Source organism: Bubalus bubalis, chromosome 6, assembly GCF_019923935.1.
Source record: "Bubalus bubalis isolate 160015118507 breed Murrah chromosome 6, NDDB_SH_1, whole genome shotgun sequence".
NCBI classification, from domain to species: Eukaryota; Metazoa; Chordata; class Mammalia; order Artiodactyla; family Bovidae; genus Bubalus; species Bubalus bubalis.
In genome coordinates this window covers 108,406,730-108,426,943 of record NC_059162.1, presented here as the reverse complement: position 1 = coordinate 108,426,943, position 20,214 = coordinate 108,406,730, and positions in this window count along the sequence as shown.

Here is a 20,214-nt window from a genome sequence, read left to right as displayed (position 1 = left end):
AAAATGTTCTCTGCTGTTTTCTCTCACTATGTCCAATTATCTTCCTTCCATGCGCTGATTTCCATTTGTAATTGTATATTTTTCGTGTGTTGCGTATCTAGTCTTTGTCTCCATGAGGACAGGGAGTCTCTCTTTGTATGCCTGCCATCCTCTGTGCCCTGCGTGGTATCCCATTGATAGTAGGTTTTCCATAAGAATTAAGTGACTGGGTGAATGTGTGTGTGAGTGTGTGTGTGTGAGTGTGTGTGTGCATGTATGTGAATTTGCCATGTACCTCTGAGTAGGGGAATATGTCATTCTGGATGTGCATGCTTACCTGTGTGCACAAGTCTGCAGGTCGGTGTGTGTACTAAGTACCTGTACTTGTATGTATGTGTCTGAGAGTGTGTATTAAACTTGGTAGGCATTTTGTTTCTTCTGCTCATCTTTGTCCCAGCTGGACTTACTTAGGTCCTGGATGGACTTCAAGGAAGGAAAGCTAGGGTACCCAGAATAGCCTGGGAATGAAATACTATCCTGAAAGTAAGCAAAGCAAATCCCCAGAGGGCTGCCCTAGCCTTGGAGTCGCGCCTCGGAATGACTGCAGGTCTGAGCAGACACTGACTATAGGCTCCAGGGCAAGGGCCAGGACCAGAAATGATGGGCAGATGCCACTCATATTTCCTCACCAACGTTCCTTGAGCCTCGTTACCAAGCCATGCTCTGGGCTGTGCCCTGAGCCGGGTGCTGGAGTGGGGCCCCAGGAAGTGCTGCCAGGACTCAAGGCAAGAACTTTTCATCGTGGCAGCAATGCTTGGTTTCCCAGGGCTGGTTTAGCTGCCCTCCCCACCCGCAGTGGCCTCTGGGTCTCACACAGCAGAGAGCAGGTCTGTCTCAACCACCGGTGTACCCTTACTGCCTGGGGGTTCTTGATGAATATCAGTTAAATTACTGAATGAATAAGGAAATGCCCAGTCCTGTCCAGTATGTACAGAGAAAGAACAATTTCCATTTTCCTACCCCCTTAAAGCTCTCAGGAACTGCAGCATCCCTCTCCTGGGTCCTCCCTCCCCAAGGAGGGGCCCCTTTGAGTCTTTCTCATCATTTGTAAAAGTGGGGAGAGTATAAAAACAAAGCAAAACGGGGGGAAAAGGTAACTAATAGAACAACACACTATAGCTATTGAATGCTATCAAAGTAAACACAGTCAGAAGACAGCATAGAAATTAACGTCTGCTGATAAGACCTACGTGGGGGGAACAGCTAACATGGCTTACAGAACCTGCTTATAGCCCAGCCTGAATCCTTTTCAGCAAAAACGGCTAGAGAAGCCTCTGCCCAGTCAGTGTCTGGTCTAAGGAAGGTGGGACCACATTGGGAGGCTGCCCTAGTCAATCTGCCTCTTGGAGCTTCAGTTTCCTCTCCTGCAAAACGTAAATGAGAATGCACATGCTGATTATGAAGGTGAAATGAGAAGCTGACCAGCATTAGGGGCTCAATCCATGCAGTTTCTTCTTTCCTTACAGACAGACTCTTACCACAAAAGAGTTTCTAAAGGGTTTTCTTGGAGCTGGAATTTAGCAGACTCAAGTTCATAATATTAGCCACACTTACTGATTTACTGAGTACTTATCATGGGCCAGATGCTATGCTGTCACTTTAAACATGACATCATGGAACCTACAGAACAAATTCATTGTGATCCCCATTTAACAGATGAGAAAACTGTGTCTTGGAGGGGTTAAGTAGCCTTAACTCAAGGTCGCACAAGCTGGTGAGTGAAAGACGCCAGCTTGGGGAATCATTTGCAGAGTCTGAGTTTCTAACCATGTGCTTACCCTTAAATTTACTTAGCAATGCCACTCTTCTCTGAACCCCAAATTCCCATCCTGTAAAACAAAGAAGTTAGAATGAGACTGCCGGCTTCTGGAAAATTTTTTTGGCACCTGAACCTTTTTATTCAAACAGAATCCCAATGTGTAAAATAAGTAAAAGGAGATGCCTCTGGCTGACACACAGCGGAGCCTCACCCGGACTTCTTTGTCGCCCCCAAGGTAGCCTTTGAAGCATCTCTGAGGCTCCAGGGAGCAGATGCTGAAAAATGCAGGAACAGTCCCGTTTGTTTATTTTTGCTTTTGTGGTGACTATTTCACGATGTATAAAAATATCAAATCTCTCTGTTGCCCACTTGAAACTAATACAATATTGCATGTCATGTATAACTTCCTATTAAAAAAAAGGACAGAAAAATGCTGGACAAGATGATTTCTATGGGCCCTGCTAGTTCAGACATCCTGATATTCTATTCTCTTAAAGCCTGTGGGTTGACAGATGCTCTGGAGGATGGAAAGATAAGGAAACTGGTTCTAGAAGCAGGAAGAGAGGAGGTGAAACCACTGCCACCCTTCACACCCATCTATAAAGAGGAAATCAACTCAAGCACTAAGATAGCAAGAAAAATCTAGCCTGGAGAGCAATAAAAGCCCCCAGGGCAGATGCAAGCTCCAGGCTGAGGTGTGGCCTGGGTGGTCTAGGGACAGGAAGCCCCACTCCCCTGAGTAAGGCGCTCGCCAGCCCCTCTCGGGGGTGCTTGGGAATCCCTCGCCTGGTTGGAGAGCCTTTGTTCGAAGTCCTGATTTATATGGCTTCTTACTGCAAACTATGCATTATGTTGCCAGAGAAGATTCAAAATTGTAAAATAATTGTGGTGGTGAAATTATTCACAGATCCATCCAGGCCCAGCACTTTGGGAAGGCGGTCAGATTTACACGGGGCACATGGTGACATAATTCAGGCTAAACAGATAAGCTTGTTCCGCGCCTGACAGAAGCAATTCCCCAGAGACTGCTGGGTAATGCCAGGCCAATTACACAAGCATCCTGGAGCAGGGAAGGCCCATCACCACTGAGGGTGACATACAGTGACAAGGGGCAGGTGATGCTTGAAGGGAAGTATCTTCCTGATACCCGTTAGGCACAGGAAGCCAGGGCTCATCCTTGTTCTTAAGTCAGGAGGCCGCAGGGGCAGTAACTGGGGTGCCCAGGAGGGAGCTGGGGTTGCATCTAGCTCTAAAGCCAGCCAGTGAATCAGCTGGCCAGCACATTCCTCCGGTCCTTGGAGGAGGCAGCAGCATCCTCCAAATGACAAAATGAGCTCTGCCCCTTGGGGTGGGCTGCATTCACTTAGAAAGGATCAGGTGCCAGGTGCCAGGTGTACCATGATGGTTTTGTCAATATCTCCCCCCTCAGTCTTCGCCTGAATACCTTTTTTTTTCCTTCTTGCCAGTTTAAGTTGCTTCATATGGCACCTTACCAAGCAGACAGGTGTTTTTTTTATATTCCCCACAACAGTATTTTCATTCTCACCAAATAAAGCTGGTCATGATAATAGCCAACATTTGTTGAATGCTGTGCTAAGACTTTTATAAACATTATTTTATTTTAACCCTCTAAAGCTGTGCTTTTCAAACTATAGCATGAATCAGAATCACCCAAGGGACTTTCTAAGTCACAGAGACTTCCAGGTTTCTAAGTCAGAGGAAGAAACCAGGCTGCAGTGGCCCAGCTCCAAAGCTTCTGGTTCAGGAGGTCAGAGTGCAGACTGAGAATGTGTTTTTCTAACAGGTTCCCCAGTTAGCACTGATGCTGCTGGTCTGGGGACAACTCTTTGAAAACACTGCTCTAAAGAAAAATAGGTACCATGAAACTGAAGAGACAGTCATGTTCTTATTCTGTAGCCAGACTGCCCACATTCACAGCCTGAATTCCTCTGCTTCCTGGCTGTGTGACCTTGGCCATGTTGTTTAATCACTTTGTGCCTCAATTTCTCCATCTGTAAAATCGGCATAATAATAGTAACTCCTTCATAAGCCTATTACCAAAAGCTGAGTGCCTGGCGCATGGGACACACTTGTTAAATGTGAGCTAACACTATAATCCTGTGTTCATATAGGTAGTATGTAAACGGGAGCTAAATCTAGCTCCTGCAGCACTAACCTTGAACTATGCACTCACTCACGGTGAACCCACAATGTCTCTCCATCTCTGGGCTGTCAGCGTGACACTGTCTGGGGAAGCCGGAGCTGGTGGTCTGGGGGAGGAAGTCTCAGCGAGGGCAGCAACCTCCAGAGGCATCAGGGGTGAGTCAGGAGATCCAGGCTTGCATTCTGGCGCTGCTGCTGGCTGTGTGTTGCTGGGCAAATCAGTTTTCCCCTCTGAACCCAAGTTCCCTCACACAGGTAAAACAGGATTAGCATTAAGGGGGCTTAAATTCTAGGCAGGTGGGCTTTTTCACCCCAGAAGTGGACCCTGATCATAAAAGATTCGGAATGCTGCAGAATTAGTGCTTGGATCCAAACATGAATGTTGCTCAGACTTGTCTGCTAAAAGATACCTGCTAGAAAGAAGCATTGCTCAGAGCCGGGAACTTTCTTTGCTACCTTGTGTTTTAATCTTAAAAGTGTGCACATATTTTGTATTCTGCTCCGTAGTATTGCCATGTTTGTTTGCCCATGAAGATAATAACATTTTCTTTTCGAATCTTCTAATAAAACAGGCATCCGGGAGACATGGATCATGTTTGCCTGGGGCTTTGGAACCTCCCGGTACGTGCCTGAACACATCTGTGGCGGGCTCAGCCATGGAGAAGGGGCCAGGGCCCAGGTTCCTGGAGGAGTTGGCCAGACACTGTCCTCCCTAGGATGACTTCCTTGGAGGGTGGGTGATGCTGAGACCACACTGGAGGTGGCTCTATGCCCTCCCCGCAGGGCAGATGCCATCAGCCTCACTTACTGAGGCTCCTGTTCATGGGGAGATTGTACATCAAGTGCTTTTCATTCAGAATTGGAAGCTTTAATATGTTTTGCAGGAAGCTCTTTTATGTGCCAATAAAAAAACATGCGATTATAGAAGACAACGAAAAGCAGCGAGGCCTCATAGCCACTGTATGCTTAGAAAGAGCGGATTCACTTCCCCTGAGAATGACACCACTACGTCCTTTCCTGCTCATTATGGAATCAGGCAGAGAGGGGCTCTTTAAAAAAAAACAAAAACAAAAACTGCAGAGCTTTTCACAGTGCTGAACACACGTGTGTGTGTTTATGGGCGGGGGGTGATGGGACACAGAACTAGCAACCCTCTCTGGTTCTACTAATTTAATACCTTAATACCTTCCTTTCTTCTTTGCAGGAGAAGAGATGGACAGAAGCCAAGGCTATTGGCCATGGCCAGGGTGGTGGGTGGGGGCAATTAACTTTGACTCTTTAATTACTAGTCCTTCTCTGCAGACTCCAAAACCCTCACCACTTCTGGAATCCAAAAAAGCCAGAGTAGAAGAGACCTTGAAAGGTCATCCCCTCCCCCAGTGAGTACAAGTGGGAATCGCTCAAGTTCTTAAGGAGGGAAGGGGGAATCCATGCCCTTTCCCTAGCAAACCACTATGAGGTGAGGGGACTCACCCCTGTCCTAAGGACAGGAGCTGTGCAGGGCTGGAGAGACTGTCTGCTGTTCTAGAAAGTGTGTGCCCCTCTTCCTGGTGTCCAGTGAGCCCAGCATGGCATAAGTGAAAGGCCATGAAATACATTAGATTTCACAAGGTGCAGGCTAAAGTTTTATCCCTAACTTTGAACTGCAGAACAATACAGATTCAAGCTCAGAATAGGCATTGAATTGAGAGAAACAGAGGGTCAGGTGGAGACTTCCTGGGCTCTAGCCTTGACTTTGCCACTCTCATAAGATCTTTGGCCAATGGTTCTCAACTGGGGTGATTTTTATTGCCTCAGGAGATCTTGGCAATAACCACTGGAAACATTTTGGGTTGTCACATTGAGGGAGTAGGGGGATGTTACTGGCATCTAGGGGCAGAGGCCAGGAATGCTGTTAAACATCCTACAATACACAGGGTAGACCCCACAACAAAGAATTACCAGGCCAAATTGTCAGTAGTGATAAGGTTGAGAAATCCTCGCTGTTGTTCAGTCGCCCAGTCGTGTCCAAATCTTTGTGACCCCATGGACTGAAGCACTCCACGCCTCCCTTGTCCCTCACCATCTCCGAAGTTTGCCCAGGTCCATGTCCATTGCACTGGTGATGCCATCCAGCTGTCTCATCCTCTGACTCCCTCTTCCCCTTCTGCCCTCAGTCTTTCCCAGCATCAGGGACTTTTCCAATGAGTCAGCCGTTGGCATCAGATGACCAAAATACTGGAGTTTCAGCTTCAGCATCAGTCCTTCCAACAAGTATTCAGGGTTGATTTCCCTTAAGACTGACTAGTTTCATTTCCTTGCTGTCCAAGGGACTCTCAGGAGTCTTCTCCAGCACCACAGTTTGAAAGCATCAGTTTTTCAGCACTCCACCTTCTTTACGGTCCAGCTCTCACAACCGTACGTGGCCACTGGGAAGACCATAGCCTTGACTGCACGGACCTTTGGTGGCCAAGTAGTGTCTCTACTTTTCAACACACTGTCTGGGTTTGTCATAGCTTTCCTGCCAAGAAGCACTCGTCTTCTGATTTCATGGCTGCAGTCACCATCTGCAATGACTTTAGAGCCCAAGAAGAGGAAATCTGTCACTGCTTCCACTTCTCCTCCTCTATTTGCCGTGAAGTGATGGGGCCAGATGCCATGATCTTAGTTTTTTAATATCTAGTTTTAAGCTGGCTCTTTCACTCTCCTCCTTTGCCCTCATCAAGAGTCTCTTTAGGTCCTCGCTTTCTGCCATTAGGGTGGTATCATCCACATAGCTGAGGTTGTTGATGTTTCTCCCGCCTGTCTTGATTCCAGCTTGTAACTCATGCTGTCAGCATTTCTCATGATGGGCTCAGCGCATAGGTTAAACAAACAGGGTGAGAACAGACAACCCTGACATACTCCTTTCTCCATCTTGAACCAGTTGTTCAAGATGTTGTTCTTGAATCAGTTGTTCCATACAGGGTTCTAACTGTTGCTTCTTGGATCCTTCACAGATCACTGCCTTGACATGGTGAAGGGGCTGGCGTAACTCGAAACTATGAGCCATGATGTGTAGGGCCACCCAAGATGGCAGGGTCATAGTGGAGAGTTCTGACAAAATGTGATCTGCTGGAGGAGGGAATGGCAAACCACCCTCGTATATACTCGCCATGAGAACCTCATGAACTGCATAAAAGGACAAATGAGAAACCCTGCCTTAGGTGAATGACTGGACATTTCTGTGCCTCAGTCTCCTCCTCTCTAACATGGGGATGTGAACCCTCCTCACTGGGCTGATATGAGGATTAAGTGACCTAATGCACATAAAGTGCTTAGAATTGTGCCGAGCACCGAACAGGCACCACAAATGTGTGCCATCAAGACAATGACTGGCACTTAAGACAGTAGAAAGAGCGAGAGCTAAGGGAGGGAACCCCGCAGAGTCTATGCAAGAACAAAAGTCCAAGGACAGAAACAAAAGGAGAGGTCAAAGGCAAGTTGAATTCAGTGTCCCAGAGTTGAGAGTTCAAAGTTAGGGAGGTGAGATGGAGAGGAAGTGGGTTGAGGAAAAAGGGGTCCTGAGCAGCTTCCTCAGACCCCAGCTGGTGTTCGAGGGCCTGCTTTGTGCAGGGTGGACTGTGGGGGAGCAGGCGAGTGGAGGTGCCCACCACAGCCCATGGCTACCGTGGTTCATGGTCACTCTCCTGCCCTTCCTGCCTCATGGCCAACCTCACTTGCCTCCTGAGAGCTGCTGTGGGAACAGAAAGGTCCTCAGCCTCTAGCACTGGGCAGAGAATGGAGCTTGAAGAAGCCCAAGCTCTGAAGTCCAGGGGACACAAGAGTCGTGTTGGGTCCTGGGATGGTTAGCATTGTGCCCCCGCGAAAGAGAAGTCTACCTGCAACTTCCTTATTCTGAACGAGGTCTTTGCAGATATAATTAAGGTAAAGATCCCAAGATGAGATCATCATCCCAGATCAGCATGGGGCCTAAATCCAATAACTTACACAAGATGGAAAGGAGAAGATGCAGAGCTGCAGGGATGGGAAGGTCATATGATGATGGAGGCAGAGATTGGAGGGATGCAGCTACAAGCCAAGTGACACCAAGGATTGCTGGCAGCTCCCCAAGGCTGGGAGAAAGGCCTGAACAGGCTCTGCCTCCCAGCCTCCGGAAGGAACTGACCCTGCTGACACCGTGATTGGGGAGTTCTGGGCCCCAGAACTGTGGGAGAATGATTTCTGTTGCTGTAAGCCACCAGGTTTGTGATAATTTCCTACAGCAGCCCTGGGAAATAAATACAGCTCCCCGGACAGAAGGCCTCAAGTCCAAGAGGCACCCTCAGACCAGGCAGCTGGGAGGGGAGCTCGGAGGTGGGTCCTGGCTCAGGGTCACCTTCCAGGGCCTGGGACAAAGCTTTCTGCATCTTGTCCTCAGATAACTGTCCCCAAAATGGGACCTTTTCTTCCCTGAATCCCAGAGCCCTCCACACTTGGCAAGAGCTGAGTCTCCAGAGCAGTTAACAGGGCCACTGGGCGGTCAGGTTAAGGCAGCATAAACAACCAACTGTGTGGGAAGAAAAGAGAGAAAAACCAAGCACAACCAAAGCTTTATTAATTGTCTGAGCTATTTAGCAGTAGGGATTGAAAAGAAAGTAGTTAGCTGTTGAAGGAAGAAATGAAAAACTCTAGTCTTTCATTAATCTCCCTGCCTTCCACGTCAGACGCCCATTGTCAGGGTGGGCACAAAGGCGGCCACAGTCTGCGGCAGAAACACGAAGGGCCCAGCAAAGGAGAACGCACAGACCCGGGAGAGAACGGTTCAATATTGAAAGTGTTTTCTCCGCAGCCAGAGGTGCCCATTTCCAGTCCTTTTCAATCTGTGCACTTTTCTCCAATGACTCCGGAGGGTAATTACAGTTCTTTCACAAATGAAGTATGGAAGATACGAGAGAGAGGCAAGGCTGTCAATAGTCCTGCAGGAATGCACGGTCTGTCTCCAGGAGACACAGAAAGCATCGATCCTCCTGCCTGGGGGACTTGGAGCGTGAACAGAAAGCGCCCTGGGAGGGAGGCTGTGGTGAAATCAGCTTCACCTTCATGGGGCAGACTGGTTGGGGGAGAGGAGGTTCTAACTCCAGGGAGGCACCCAGTAAGAGATGGATCCCCCTCCCCCGTGGTGCCCCACTCCTCAAGCAAGCCTTTGAAGACCCAAGGGCTTTCATTTTTCTGTATTTTCCTTCCTGGGATGAATGATCAAAGGGTCTCAGAGCCATAAGAGGGTGTGGTGCCCAGGAGCCTGCCTTTGACCAGTGACTTCAGTTCAGTTCAGTTCAGTTCAATTGTTCAGTCATGTCCGACTCTTTGTGACCCCATGGACTGCAGCATGCCAGGCTTCCCTGTCCATCACCAGCTCCCGGGGCTTGCTCAAACTCATGTCCATTGAGTCGGTGATGCCATCCAACCATTCTCGTGCTCTGTCAACCAGTGACTTGGAAATCACCAGAAGGTACCTGCCTGCAAACAGGTACACAGGACACAGTTTCAGGTGACTGGGGAGGTGCTGCCAGGGCAGTGGGGTCAAACAGATGTCCTCTGGCTGACCAAGAGGCAGAGATTTATACAACGACATGATACAAATATAAATGTGCAATTTTGCCCCTGCATTACAAACCCAACCACCGACTTACAGCAGCCCCTACCATGTGGCTCTAGAGCTATGAGCTAAGAGTAAGCTCAGCATCAGTCGACTCTCTGCTACAGGTACCAGTGATGGTAGACACATGTGAGCATGTTCTTCAGGCCAGGTACCATACTGGTCTTTTATGGCACATCCCATTTGATCCTCACAGTGGCCCTACGAGACACACGATTATTACCCCATCAGGGAGATGAGGAAACTAATGCTGAGGGTAGTTAAATGACTTCTAAGACCTGGAGAGTGGGGGAAGCAGGATTTGAAATATAGACAAGGTGGTTGCAAACCCATTGCTCAGCAAGCTGCAAAAAAAAAAAAAAAAGGACTATTTAAACTTCGGCTGGGGGCTTCCTGGTGGTCCAGTGGCTAAGAATCCACCTGTCAATGCAGGGGACATGGGTTCTATCCGTACTCAGGGGAGATCCCACATGCCAAAGAGCAACTAAGCCCATGTACCACAACACTGAGCCCAAACATTTCAACTGAAGCCCACACGCCTAGAGTCCACGCTCCACAACGAGAAGCCATCACAATGAGAAGCCCACACACCACGACAAAGAGCAGCACCTGCTCACTGCAATGAGAGAAAGCCCGCACGCAGCAACAAAGACCCAGAGGAGCCAAAAATAAATAAATGAAAACTTAAAAATAAATAAATCAACTGGGGCTGCTTCAGTGGAAGCCTAACACCCATCCCAAGAGAGGAAGACATCTGCTCTGCCCTGCTCTGGCCATAACACATTAGGATGGGATGCCCAGACCTGGGGATCATGCTTCCAGAAGAACACTGATGGTTGAGGACATGCAGGTAAAGCAACCAGCATATACCAGACTTCCTCTGACTACCCCTGAGACCCTCAGCTCCCATGGTGCCTCGACCTTCTTGAGACCCCCACTCTCTGAGCCCTTCTTGATGTCCTGGTCCTCAGCACCTCCCCAGAATTGCTTCCTTTCCTGCCCATAAGAGATGCCACCACCATCATAATGATCCCATTCTTGCCAACACTCCACCTTCTTGTCATTTTTCCCCATCCCATCCAGCAAAATGCCAAGTCTGATATAACCCAACTGTGCTTTTCTTTTTCTTAGGCTCTTGGGCTTCTGTAGGGAGCAAGATTGGAAAACACTGTACTATAGACTGGGACGCGGCCCAGTCCACAATCTCCATCGTCAGCTGGACCCTTGGCTCTGCCAGCAATGACCTTCCATGCGGCAGCTTTGTCCACTGTCTCCTACTGAGGTTTTAACCCTCGTCCCTTCTTGACAAGCCCCCCACCCACCCCAGTGCTGGACTCCTCACTATCAGTGTATGACCATCACCTCCGTGGGAGAGAAAAAGGCCAATTAGAAGAGAAGGGTGAAAGTTATTGTCAACTTAATGTCAGCTGTCAACTTATTGCCCCATTTTTTTAACAGCTTTATGATGTGTAATTTATATGCCATAAAATTCATCCACTGAAGTGTACAATTCAATGATTTTTAGTGCATTGACAGAGTTGTACAACCATCACCACATTCTCATCCTAGAACACCCCCATCATCTCTAAAAGAACTCTTGTGTCTCTTCACAGCCACTCTCCATTCTCATCCTCAGCCCCAGGCAACCACACATCTACTTTCTCTCTCCATAGATTTGTCTTGCTGGACACATCATATAAATGGAGTCATGCAACATGTAATCTTTTGTATCTGACTTCTTTCACTTAGCATGTTTTTGAGGTTCATCCACGTTGTAGCATGTATCATTAGTTGGTTTGTTTTTATTGCTGGATAGTATTCCATTGTTTTCTTTGCATTGATCACTGAGGAAGGCTTTCTTATCTCTTCTTGCTATTCTTTGGAACTCTGCATTTAGATGCTTATATCTTTCCTTTTCTCCTTTGCTTTTCGCTTCTCTTCTTTTCGCAGCTATTTGTAAGGCCTCGCCACACAGCCATTTTGCTTTTTTGTATTTCTTTTCCATGGGGATGGTCTTGATCCCTGTCTCCTGTACAATGTCATGAATCTCATTCCATAGTTCATCAGGCACTCTAAGGTATTTGATTTAGGTCATACCTGAATGGTCTAGTGGTTTTACATACTTTCTTCAATTTCAGTCTGAATTTGGCAATAAGGAGTTCATGGTCTGAGCCACAGTCAGCTCCTGGTCTTGTTTTTGCTGACTGTATGGAGCTTCTCCACCTTTGGCTGCAAAGAATATAATGAATCTGATTTCGGTGTTGACCATCTGGTGATGTCCATGTGTAGAGTCTTCTCTTGTGTTGTTGGAAAAGGGTGTTTGCTATGACCAGTGCATTTTCTTGGCAAAACTCTATTAGTCTTTGCCCTGCTTCATTCCGTATTCCAAGGCCAAATTTGCCTGTTACTCCAGGTGTTTCTTGACTTCCTACTTTTGCATTCCAGTCCCCTATAATGAAAAGGACATCTTTTTTGGGTGTTAGTTCTAAAAGGTCTTGTAGGTCTTCATAGAACCATTCAACTTCAGCTTCTTCAGCATTACACAGAATGGGAAAGACTAGAGATCTCTTCAAGAAAATTAGAGACACCAATGGAACATTTCATGAAAAGATGGGCTCGATAAAGGACAGAAATGGTATGGACCTAACAGAAGCAGAAGATATTAAGAAGAGGTGGCAAGAAGACACAGAAGAACTGTACAAAAAAGATCTTCACAACCCAGATAATCACGATGGTGTGATCACTCACCTAGAGCCAGACATCCTGGAATGTGAAGTCAAGTGGGCCTTAGAAAGCATCACTACGAACAAAGCTAGTGGAGGTGATGGAATTCCAGTTGAGCTATTCCAAATCCTGAAAGATGATGCTGTGAAGTGCTGCACTCAATATGCCAGCAAATCTGGAAAACTCAGCAGTGGCCACAGGACTGGAAAAGGTCAGTTTTCATTCCAATCCCAAAGAAAGGCAATGCCAAAGAATGCTCAAACTACAGCACAACTGCACTCATCTCACACGCTAGTAAAGTAATGCTCAAAATTCTCCAAGCCAGGCTTCAGCAATATGTGAACCGTGAACTTCCTGATGTTCAAGCTGGTTTTAGAAAAGGCAGAGGAACCAGAGATCAAATTGCCAGCATCTGCTGGATCATCAAAAAAGCAAGAGAGTTCCAGAAAAACATCTATTTCTGCTTTATTGACTATGCCAAAGCCTTTGACTGTGTGGATCACAATAAACTGTAAAAAATTCTGAAAGAGATGGGAATACCAGACCACCTGACCTGCCTCTTGAGAAATCTGTATGCATGTCAGGAAGCAACAGTTAGAACTGGACATGGAACAACAGACTGGTTCCAAATAGGAAAAGGAGTATGTCAAGGCTGTATATTATCACCCTGCTTATTTAACTTATATGCAGAGTACATCATGAGAAACTCTGGACTGGAAGAAGCACAAGCTGGAATCAAGATTGCCGGGAGAAATATCAATAACCTCAGATATGCAGATGACACCACCCTTATAGCAGAAAGTGAAGAGGAACTAAAAAGCCTCTTGATGAAAGTGAAAGTGGAGAGTGGAAAAGTTGGCTTAAAGCTCATAATTCAGAAAACGAAGACCATGGCATCCAGTCCCAACACTTCATGGGAAATAGATGGGGAAACAGTGAAAACAGTGTCAGACTTTATTTTGGGGGGCTCCAAAATCACTTGCTGCATTAATTCTCCTTTTTCTCTTTCTTATCACTGGCATTCTCCTACATAAAATGGAGATAATAATAAGGCCTGTCTCCTAGTGTTTTTGTGAGAATTATATGGGTTTAAGGGTTTCTCAGGTGGCTCAATGGTTAAGAATCCACCTGCCAATGCAGGAGACACTGAAGATGCAAGTTTGATCCCTGGGTTGGGAAGATCCTCTGGAACAGGAAATGGCAACCCACTCCAGTATTCTTGCCTGGGAATTCTTATGGACAGAGGGGCCTGGTGAGCTCATCCATGGGGGTCACAAAGAGTCAGACATGACTGAGCAACTGAGCACACAGGCACACAAATGGTTTAATACACATCAAGGTAGATAGACTCTAGGGTGGTCTCATGATCCCCATCTTCTGCTGTTCAGGCTTTTGTGTAATCCCCTCTGATGGTGTGGACAGGACTTGTGCTGCATTTCTAATCATCAGAATATGACAAAGATGATAAGATGTCATTCCCATGATTATGTCACATTATATAATACTCCATCTTAGAAAACAGAGATTCCCTCCCTGGCTTGATGATGCTCACAGCCACACTGGGAAGCTCTGTGCATCCTCTAGGGACTGAAAGTGGCCTGTAGCAAGTGAGAGTGGCTTCTAGGACCTCAGCGAAGCCTCTAGCCAACAACCAGCAAGAGCCAAGGAACTCAGAGTTGCAACCACAAGGAACTGAATCCTGTCAATAATCTCAGTGGGTTTAATCTGCCCCAGTTGAGCCTCCAGATGAGAATACAGCCCAGTTGACACTTTGATTGTAGGTGTCAATCTACAATTGACTGTGAGACTCTAAGCAAGGGGACCCAACAAAGCCATGTCAGGATTCCCGACCCACAGAAACTGTGAAATAATAAATACATGTTGTTTTAAGCTACTAAATTTGTGGTAATTTGTTATAGCAATGGAAAATGAATACCCACAGAGCTTAGAAGAGAGTCTGGCACAGCCTACGACTATTAGCTGGTGCTAGTGGTGATTCCAGATTAGCAATTTCCCTTAGAGTATAACCAAGCAAAACCCATCTCAAAGCAAAACTCATCTCAAAAATCAGTGGAACCTTCTTTATTTTTCACCCCTGAAAAATCTCTTCCTAGAGTTTTCTATATTCATGACTTGCTTTTCTGTTCACTCCCGTTTTGCTGCAATTTAATCCTGTTTCCTCTACTCCACTGGAGCTCTTCTTCTCAAGGTCACCAATCATCTCGTAGTTACTAAATCTGATGAATGGCTTGAATCCTTTCTGTAATTGACTTCTCTGTGGCCTTTGATGTTGGTGACTGACGTGCCTCAGAGTCTTGTCCTCCAAAGACACTCAGTGAATCTAAATCTCTTTCAGAGGACCCAAGAGGGATCAGATCCTTGACAGGGTGGCTCCTGGTAACTTTCATTATTCATTCATGTATTCATTCATTCATATACTTGCACGCTTCTGGGTCTTGCAGATGCAGCACTAAAGAACTCAACAGCCTAGGCACAGTCTCCACTCTCAGTGGAGATTATGTTCTACACATAAGGGCACCAGTTAAAATAAGTCAACAAATAGTATGATTTCAGAGAATGGTAGGAATTATCATGACAGTAAGATAGGGTGAAATGATAGAGGCTGCTACATCAAGGGGCTGGCTACTTTCAACTGGGTGGATGGAAAAGGCTTCTCTAGGGATGTGACATTTGAACTGGGGTCTAAATGAAAATAAGGAGCTTTGGGACCTTGGAAGACCCTGGAAGAAGAGAATTCTAGGCCAGAGGAAAGCTCTAATATGGGAAAAATCGTGGGTTGCCCAAGGAGCAGAAAGAAGACCAGTGTGCTGAAACAGAGTTGAGCATGTAGGTGAGAGGTAGCCGATGAAGCCAGAGACATCAATGGGATTCTGTAGACTGTGGTTTTTGGATTTTACTCCAGGTGCAACAGTGATTGAATAGAGGTTTAAGGCAGGGGAGTCAATGATGTGGTTTTTGTTTTAGAAGATCACTCTGGTTGCCACATAGATTATAGGGAGGCAAGTGCCAAAACAGAGAGATCAGTTGGCTGGCTATGTGGCGGTGAAGTGGGAAAATCATTGGTATTTTTGACTAGAGTGGTACAGATCAGGTTTCCAGGAGACCAGCTCTGAAATTCTGTGATTTGTATGCATGTGCTTCATTGGGGAATGGACTTAGGAACAGCACCTATGGGAGAGGGTGGAAAGCAGGATTGGGCAGAGGGAGAAATCAGACTAATGAAATTGCATGAGAGCCCTCTGCCCACCCAAAGGAAAGCTGCAGAGCTGGGATACTCCCTCAAGCTGTCCTAAACTAAGGCAAGAGGGCCAGGTTTCCGTACTTTAGAATCAACCAGTCACTGGACATGGGGTATGGGTCAAGGGAGGGGGCATAGCCTCAGGCAAGGGAGTTCTCTCTTCAGCTGAGGGGAATTCCTCAAGAAGGACTCAGCAGCTGGAAGGATGGGTGCCTGGCCACCCCACAGTACCTACTGTAAGTGGTCCCATAGAAATGTGAACAGGGCAGAGTCAGAATGTAACTTCTAAGTAGAACCAGTGGAATTCATAATTGGCCTGGTGATAGGAGAGAAAAAGATTTCCCAGGTGGCTCAGTGGGTAAAGAATCTGCCTGAAGTGCAGGAGATGTGGGTTCGATTCCTGGGTTGGAAAGATCCCTTGGAGGAGAACACGCCAACCCACTCAAATATTCTTGCCTGGAGAATCCCATGGACAGAGGAGCCTAGCAGACTACAGTCCATGGGGTCGCAAAAAGTCAGACATGACTGAAGCGACCGAGCATGCACACCCACACAGGAGGGAAGAATGGGGGAGGAATCACAGCTGACTCCTGAGAGTCTGGTTCAAGCACCAGGATAAACAGTTGTGCCACTTCCTGAGGTAGGGCACAGATTTTTGTGAAAAAATGAAGAGTTTGGTTTTGGCCATGTGCCATCTGAGAGGCTTGATAGACATCCACAGGTCACAGACAACGACGCCGTGTGCTGGGTGAGCCTGGGGCTTCGCAGAGGTCAAGGCTGAAGATATAGTGTTGGGAGCTAGCAACCTTCCAACAAATAGCGGATGAGGAGCCTGCAAAAGATGCTAAAGAAAACAGCAAAATTCTAAAACAATTACCCTTCAATAAAAAATAAATTATTTAAAAAAGAGAGAGAGACTATGAAGTGGGAAGGGATCAAGGAGAGTGGGTGTCCTGGAAGCTCAGAGAGGAACTGTCTTAAAGAAAAGGGAGGACTCATCAAGCTGGAGAGCCAATGAGGAATGAGCATTGGATTTGGCCACATCTGGGTCCCAGATCATCTTGACAAGAGTAGTTTTGGTGGAGTTGTGGGAAAGGAAGCCCAGGTAGAAAAGGTTAAGGAGAGAATCAGAGATGGAGAAGAGATGACAGTAACTGTAGACAATTACTTGAAATGTCTTGCTGTGCAAAAAAAAAGGCAGGAAAATGGGACAATATATGGAAGGAGACATCTGATCAGTGGCAGGGTTTTTTAAAAAGGGTCATTCTGGAGCATGGACATCTGCAGCTAAGGATGCAGATGAAGATGAGGAGGAGAGGATGCAAAAAGAAAAGTCCTTGAGAAGGCTAGCTGGGGTGGAGTCTGGGGAATAAATGGAGGATTTGGACATAGCACAGGAGCCGTTTGTCCCTGGGACAGAAGGGAAGACTCTGAGTGTAGGTTTAGACACTGGATATTGGCAGGTCAGTAGATTTGGTAGGGGGAAGGTGAGGCAGTTACATTTTGCCAGTGAAGTGTGAGGCCAGCTAAAGAGAAGAAAGGGCACATGGGGAATTTGATGAGCAATTGGAGATAAATACCAAAATTCCAACTGGGAAAGGCTGGGCTCAGGACTTGATACCCTAGGAGAAGATTTGCATGGGTGCTGGAAGGCTGCTTGAGCAGTAGATTCAGAACAAAGGAGGATGCTGAAGGAAAGGACCAGGGGCCACCTTGGTTTCCTGCATCCATCCATCCATCTTGCCCTTGAGATGGTCTTGCCCCTGGGACCAGACAGAGTCTTATGGCCTGCTGTTTCTGTCCTCAGGAACCAAATTCTCTGAGACTGGAAACCGAAGTTTCCTCTTTTAGACAGCCCTGGATGGGCAAGGCTCATCTTGGCTCTGGGGATTCTTCTGCTCAGTGACTAACTCCCTTCTTACTTTGAATTTCCTAGACATACGATATGGGTTACAGTCCAGTACTCCTGGCCCCAGAACTGCTTTTCATTTTTAGATGACCCAGCGTATCTTTGCTCTAGTTCACTGGTTCAAATTGGCTCTCAGAGACTTATCTGTTTCCCTCATTTCCAAGCTCCCCAGTGCCACCCTTGTATAGAATTAGCCTCTCTCCCACTTACCAGCATTCTCCTTTCACATAGTGGCCCTCTCTTCTCCTTTTCACCTCCCTTTGAGAGCATGCCTCCTCACCTCCTCCAAGGTCATTTGTCCCCTCAAACACTGGCATCCTTGGGGGTCTCAAACTTCACTTCTCTTTTCCTCTGAACTTGACTCACTCATCCCTGGGTTTCCTTGGCTTCCACGGTGTTTGCTGATGGTCTGATGAATTCTCAATCATCATTACCTGCCTAGGGTCCTCTCCCGAGCTCTAATGGACTAGTAGATCCGTTATCTCCATAATGCCTTTTACAAGTCAAGGGTCACCTCCATGATGAAGCCCTGACTGCTCCTCCCCCTTTAGAATTCTATTCCCTATACGATTTTAATCTCTTGTAATATTGTAAGCATATTGTAATAATGTAATATTATAAGCATCTTGTAATATTAATTTTTTAAAGCAGACTGTATTTTTAGAGAAGTTTTGGGTTCACTGCTAAATTAAGCAGAAAGCATCCACACACTTTCCTCATACATGCACGCCTCCAATATATCAAGCTCTCTCACTAGAATGGTGCATTTGTTATAATCAATGAACCTACATTGACAAATCATTATCACCCAAAGCCCATTGTTTGCCTTAGGGTTCACTCTTGGTGTTGTACGTTCTAAAAGTTTTGACAAATGTGTTTGACAAATGAACACGTGTCCACCATTATAGTAACATATAGAGTAGTTTCACTGCCTAAAAATCCTCTAGGCTCCATCTATTTATTCCTCCTTCCCCTCTAACTCCTGAAAATCACTGATCTTGTTACTATCTTGTTACATAGATTTGCCTTCTGCAGAATGTTAGGTCTTTGGAGTCATACAGCCTTTTCAAACTGGCCTCTTTCACTCTGCAGTATACATTTAAGGTTCCTCCATATATTTTCATGGCTTGAAAACTCACTGCTTTTTAGCACTGAGCAATATTCCATTGTATGGATGTACCACGGTTTATCCATTCATCTACTGAAGGAAATCTTACGATACAAATTTTTTACACTTGACAATTTACATGCCTGTCTCCCTCCACTAGATAGAAAGCCCCTTAAGAACAGAGGCGACCAAGTTTTTACAACCTCCACACCTAGCAGAGTGCATAGTTAATGCCCAATAAAGGCTTGTTAAGTAAGTGAATGAACAAGTTAAATCAGTGCATAGTATCCCACTGGCATCTGTCTTCCATATATTCAAAGCTGAAAGTCATTTCGCCTTCTAATCTCTCCTTCTCATCACCCTCAAAAAATGATCCAGATACTCTTCGTAGACTTTCCGCCTCATAGAATCCACCTGGAACAAAAATTTGGTTAACCTAGCTTCTTCTTTTTCCTTCATCTCCCGTATCCAACTACTTCCCAGGCTCTATTTTTTCTTAAGATTTTTTTTCATGTGGGCCATTTTTTTAAGTCTTTATTGAATTTGTTACAATATTGCTTCTGTTTTATGTTTTGGTTTTTTGGCCACAAGGCATGTGGGATCTTATCTCCCTGACCACAGATCGAACTCACTTTCCCTGCATTAGAAGGCAAAGTCTTAACCACTGGACCACCAGGGAAGTCCCCCCAGGCCCTATTGATTTAACACTTGAGTGTCTCTCAAATTATCCTATCTGCCATACCCTTAACCACCACAGAAGAAATGAAGATCCCATTCATTTCTCATCTAGATTATTCTTAACAGCCTTCCTGCCTCATTCTCACTCCCACCAGGGCACCCTTCACACCAGCCACCTGAGTAGTCTTCTAAAATACCCCATCTCCTACTTAAAATTCTGCAATAAGCCCTCCTGCCTTTGGGATCACAATGGAACTCCTTATGAAGACATTTCAAAGCTACTCATGATCCACCCCTGAGACAGAATATGCAAAGCTCTCGGCACAGTGCCGGGGACAGAAAAGGCACAATAAATATTCACATTATTACCATTATTACTGTATAGCCTAGAGATGAAAAGAGTTTAGGAGGACATGAAAATTGCCATCAAGTATCTGATGATCGGGCATATGAAATATGCATCAGACCCTTTCTGCTTTGTCCCAAGAGACAGAATTGGACTGATTGGGTGGAGAGTGTGGAGAGGCAAGTTTCATTTCAATTGAAAGGAGACCTTTTTAATAGTCGGAAGCATCCAAGAATCAAAAGAAAGTGAACACCCCTGAGCTGGAGCAGTGTGATTGAATGCTGAGGTGTTTCTGAATTCTGGTGGAGTGGTTCACTGGATTCCCAAAGCCCAGGTTGTTTACAAGGGGATTCAAGCATCAGGGTCAGGTACACAGGAGAGTGGACTGCATGGCCTCGTGAACACTCCCTACCCATGGGTTCTGTGAAATGGTGGGAAAAGTTCTAGAAACACCAGCTCCCCATCCCGATCCTGCTGTCATCAAGCCCTGTTCCTTGCATTCTTCCCAGATCCTTCACTGCCACTGCCATGTTCCCCATTGCCATTGCGTTGTTCCTGCTTTTCTGCCTGGCTTACCCTGTAGTCCACAGTTCTCCAAGCTTGTTCCCTCCA